Source organism: Budorcas taxicolor, chromosome 1 (genome assembly GCF_023091745.1).
Source record: "Budorcas taxicolor isolate Tak-1 chromosome 1, Takin1.1, whole genome shotgun sequence".
NCBI classification, from domain to species: Eukaryota; Metazoa; Chordata; class Mammalia; order Artiodactyla; family Bovidae; genus Budorcas; species Budorcas taxicolor.
This window is the reverse complement of record NC_068910.1, coordinates 33564391-33570010: the sequence shown is the minus strand read 5'-3', so window position 1 is coordinate 33570010 and position 5620 is coordinate 33564391. Positions and strand designations below refer to the sequence as shown.

Genomic DNA, 5620 nt, shown 5'->3' with positions numbered 1-5620 from the left:
TCAATGAACGTGAGTCTGAGTGAGCCCCAGGAGATGGTGATGGACAGGGAGGCCTGGCATGCTGCGATTCATGGGGTCGCAAAGAGTTGGACACGACTGAGCGACTGAACTGAACTGAACTGATAAACTTGTCTCTTGAAAGTTAGAATTCTGATAATCACTTCTCAGGAAGGCGTGTAAGAAAAAGCATCATGTGTTTAGCAGGAACATAACCCTTCATAGTCACACTCTGATCTGACAAAAGCTACATTAGTACAGAATACCATTACACTGAGAGTTTAAAACACAGAGAGAAGCATCTGGTGTATCTGGAGTGGCTGCCTTTTTCTTCAGAAACTCAGAGCTAACATTAATATTAAAATCCTACATACCTGGTTCTCCAACATGCAGAATACATAAATTGGGCAGTTGCAGCAGATAACAACTTAATATTAAGAAGAGACTCTCCAAGTCCAGATCTGCTAGTTAAAATTTTACAATTGAATGTTTTATCCAGATTTTCAAAACCCGTTGTGTGATTTACACTGTGCTATTTTGCTATTTTCAAGTCTGTGTAAATACAGCGGTGAGTGTAAGCAAATCTTAATACATAATTTTAAACCATTTTTTGCTATAGTTAGCAAAGTGTGATAAAAGATACAATGTGTATATAATTTTGTTTGCAAGGACTATGCTTTTAACAAAAGAAACACTAACTAAAGGAATAATTTTGCAATTGGAATATAAATATTTCCAATATATTTTGTTGCACTGAAAATAAAGCATTATATGACAACATAGACTTGACATGTTTATTGTTTTGAACTAATAAGTATTTGTCTAGATTAAAGTACATTGTCTCAGGGCAGTAGATTTTGTCTTATTTCTTGTTTCCTTTTTCTCATACCACAATTCCTCTCAGAATAAATTTGCTAAGCGCATGAACTAAAACATACAGAATTAAAAGGGAAATGCATTATTCTGAAGTGCAGTTACCAAAATATTAATAGCATATATTTGTAGTATAGAAATATGTGCACTTCTTTAATAACATATCAAATAAGACAATCTAGCAGTGAGTTTAACAACCAACATCATTTCAAACTAAAGAGCACTATTTCAAGATGTCAGAAATGTGTGTCATGTGACACAAAATTATCTGTTATTTTTATTAGGTACAACAAACACTAGTGTGGTTTGTTGCTTACAATCAAAATTAACAGATGCTGAAAATAAAGATGTAATATTTTATATTTCCCCACTGAAATTCACAAGGGATTTCCCAGATGGCACTAGTGGTAAAGAACTTGGCTGCCAATGCAGGAGACATAAGAAACACAGGTTCAATCCCTGGGTCAGGGAAGATACCCTGGAGGAGGGCATGGCAACCTATTCCTGTATTCTTGCCTGGAGAATCCCATGGATGGAGGAGCCTGGTGGGCTACAGATCATAGGGTCCCAAAGAGTTAGACATGTCTGAAGTGACTTAGCACACACACACTGAAATTCACAAACCTCTTGAGTTCTATCAAGGACCGCTGGATAAGAATTCTGATTTTGGAGTAACAATATGATATTGATAGATGTTGTGGGAATAACCTTGAGGATATTCCAACCCAAAGTGGTTTTAAGAAAGAAATGACTATGTTTTAATGTTTTCACAAAATAAAATTTCAGTTTTGAACTCTTAAGAGCTGCAGTAGCAACTCAAGTATTTACAGGAAATGCAAATTAACAAAATGGGCAAATTAGAACATAGGAGTTGTGAAGAAGACACAGGGTCTTTCTGAAAGAAATAGTGTATATATGCCACATAAAATGTCTTAGGACCCAACTAGTCCAGGGCTAAAAATCTGTAATCTCTGATTAAAATGTGCAAAACCAAAGATAGTTTTTATTTTTTATTTTGGAAAGCTTTTTGCAAATAGTGTCTCCTATCTTTACCACCTACCTATATTTCTACAGGTAAATAGATAGTACTGTCTCTGCTTCACAACCTGAAAGCAAATGAGTGATCTAGGTCACATAGCTAATTAGAAAATCTAAGCATAATGACCAGGATTCCACTTTGTTTCCTCTAAAGAATAAGTCATTGCTGAAACCTTGTGTTGATAAGACATATTTAGGGGAGAAAAGTCAAATTTAACTTATGATATGAGAAAACAGTAAAACTTAACTTGCAAACAAATGCATAATAAGTCCCAGTGTGCTGAGCTGTCTAATATATATATTGTGCTGAATTCTTGACAGGTATATATTCTGCAAGGGAGGTTTTGGCATCAATATTAGATACTTGAACTAGTTTAGATAAAAAGGGAGTTAGTTGGGAAACCTTAAAACTGTCCAATAGTCAAAACCTCTTCATAATTGTACTCTAACATTTCCACTTCCATATGGGTGTAATCTGAATCTTCCAAAACCAATGCCAACATGGAAATAATTTTTTGATCAGAATGTTACTACATCAGCTTTGTTGATTCAACAGTACAGAGAATTTTTTAACCTGTGTATATCTGTTGACTTTAAGGATGTCATCTAGTATGGATCAGTTGTAATTTATAAATCTTTTTAATTGAAATTGTGAGATCAATCCTTTATGGAAGAGTGAAGAAACTTATGGCAAAATTCAATTTTGGTAAAAAGATTTTATTATTATTTTTTCAGTCAACTAAAACTAAAATTTAAGTAGATATATCTATATCAGTATCAGTGAAATAGCTATTAAGATCTCTAACTCTCTTAATTACTACTGGAAAATTTGATGCTATTTTTATATAAACAAATTTATTTTAATGATACCATTATATTGTCATTTCAAATTCTCTCATCATAGCTTTCCAAAACTTTCCAGCTCTTAATAGTTTAAATTAATGGCATATTTTATTCTTATTTAAACTCAAATTTTAATAATGTATATTTCATTTGTGTTATAACTTCAGAAATGAAAGCAAAAGATAAAATAAGTTAATATTTATAAAGAAACCCCTGGAAAGTGTTAAATTTAAATATTAAGCATATTTATATTATTGCATGATAAAGTTTTTTCTTTTATTGTACAGCTTCTAATTTTCACTAAAACATATCACTGTCATAGAAAAAAAATTTAAATTATACTTAAAATTGGTTTCATAAAAAAGAAAAAACATGATTTTATTTCTTAAATGAAAAAGAGTAAAGCAGACAGTGGACCAGGAAAGGAGTAACTGAGATTTCATGTAACACGGTAAAGGCCTCCTTGACATGGTGACCTTTGAGCAGAGACTGACTGAAGCAGTAGAGCCATACAGCAAGAAGAGCGTTGGAAGAGGCTTCCAGGCGAGGGCAGAGCAGAAGGCGCCGGAGAGGCAGCATGCTTTCAAGTAATATTTATCAGAACCTACTGTGTATACATATATGTTTTTTTCTGTGCTATCACAGTACCAAACAGCTAAAACTCATGTTTCCAACCCTCAGGGAATTTTAACTTGAGCCAGGGGAGAGCTCTGAGAAATGGAAAATAATTAAAAAACAATTCAAAACAATTTCAGTTACACAAAAGAATCTATACATATTTTTAAAATCATCTATCCTACTTAATCTAGGATATAAAAGACAGATTTTATATTATTAGGTGATGTTAAACTTGAGATATTTATTCTACTATAATTAGAAGCCATTTGCTGTTTGTATTTACATCTTCAATAATGAGTCAAGATTAAAAGTCTATGCTTTGTCTATAATTTTACTTTTAAAACTAAATTATATGTCCTCTTACAGAAATATAAAAGCAGATCCTAAAATTGTAAATTAATTCTGACAAATCTGTCAGTAGAGTCTAAAATATCAAAACAATGAAGTTTCAGAATGCTCTTTAGACCTCTTTAGACATTGCTATATATATATAAAAATTTAATGTATTTTTTAAATAAATACTGTGCTGTTTTGCTGCGCTATGACACACCAGTTAACCTGCGTGCCAGCATTTTTTATTATGTGCCAAATTTATTTCTGCTACAATTGAGGAGCTACCTTCTTATGGATACATGTGCTAGATGGAATATTTGGTTGATCAAAATACAGGAAACCATGGAGAGTGGAATATTATAATATTAAGTGAGCATTGTATAAAGCCCTTCCTGAAAAAAAGATCACACAATTATTAGATCAGAAAGAACTCTGACTTGGGATAAAGATGGTAATTGTTGGCTTAGTAAGTAGCTGGAAACAGAGGAATCCACAGTAAAAAACTGGGTCCAGTTCAGTCCCCCTTCAAGTGTATAACTGATACTCTCAGGCTTGCCTCTAACATAAGTAACTGAAAACAAATGGACAACCATATGTTAAATTCTCTGAGTAACAAGTGAACAGTTAAATTCTATAAAGCTTCACTACTCATTCAACAAATATTTAATGTACAAGCCTAGGAAAAACAATTATAAATAAGTCAGATATCATCTCTGCCTCAACAAGCCCTCTAATTTAGTAAAAATAAAAGCAAATAAGAGCATTATTGTAAGAATGCTCACTGGCAGCTATGCTGAAACTGGAATGATACAGAGATGAGCATAGTCCCTGAGCAGAAATGACATGTAAATTCATGAAGTGTCCTATATTTTTAAAAACACAGCTCTCAAAAAATATAAAAGTTAATATTAAAAGTGTGTGGACGTTTGCTCAGTTGCTTATTTGTGTCCAACTTTTTGTAACCCCATGGATTGTAACCAACCAGGCTTCTCTGTCAATGGAATTCTCCAGGGGTTTTTCCCCACCCAGGGATTTAATCCGTGTCTGCCACATTGCAGGCAGATTTTTTACCATCTGAGCCATCAGGGAAGCCCCAAAATATACTTAGGTCAAGTGTTTTATATATTATGAGACTTTTAATTTTTGTGTTTAGAACATTTACAGATTATGTAATTACTGATGTATTTGGATCTAACCACTCCTGTACTCTTGCCTGGAAAATCCCATGGACGAAGGAGCCTGGTAGGCTGCAGTCCATTGGGTTGCTAGGAGTCGGACACGACTGAGTAACTTCACTTTCACTTTTCACTTTCATGCATTGGAGAAGGAAATGTCAGCCCACTCCAGTGTTCTTGCCTGGAGAGTCCCAGGGACAGGGGAGCCTGGTGGGCTGCCATCTATGGAGTCGCACAGAGTCACAGACGATTGAAGCAACTTAGCAGCAGCAGCAGCAGCAGCAGCTACCAGTATTTGTTTTAGATGTCTCTGTTTCTGTCTTCCTATTTTAATGTTTGGCATTGCCTTTCTTTGGGATTGGAAAGAAAACTGACCTTTTCCAGTCCTGTGGCCACTGCTGAGTTTTCCAAATTTGCTGGCATATTGAGTGCAGCACTTTGACAGCATCATCTTTCAGGATTCGAAATAACTCAACTGGAATGCCATCACCTCCACTAGCTTTGTTCGTAGTGATGCTTTCTAAGGCCCACTTGACCTCACATTCCAGGATGTCTGTCTAGATGAGTGATCACACCATCGTGATTATCCAGGTCGTGAAGATCCTTTTTGTACAGTTCTTCTGTGTATTCTTGCCACCTCTTCTTAATATCTTCTGCTTCTGTTAGGTCCAGACCATTTCTGTCCTTTATAGAGCCCATCTTTGCATGAAATATTCCCTTGGTATCTCTAATTTTCTTGAAGA

General features: G+C 34.6%; 1 pseudogene; it reads left to right on the top strand.

The window, feature by feature from the left end:
• The first annotated feature begins 4476 nt into the window (after nucleotides 1–4476).
• On the top strand, nucleotides 4477–4575 carry LOC128058207 (uncharacterized; annotated as a pseudogene).
• The last annotated feature ends 1045 nt before the right edge of the window (nucleotides 4576–5620 follow it).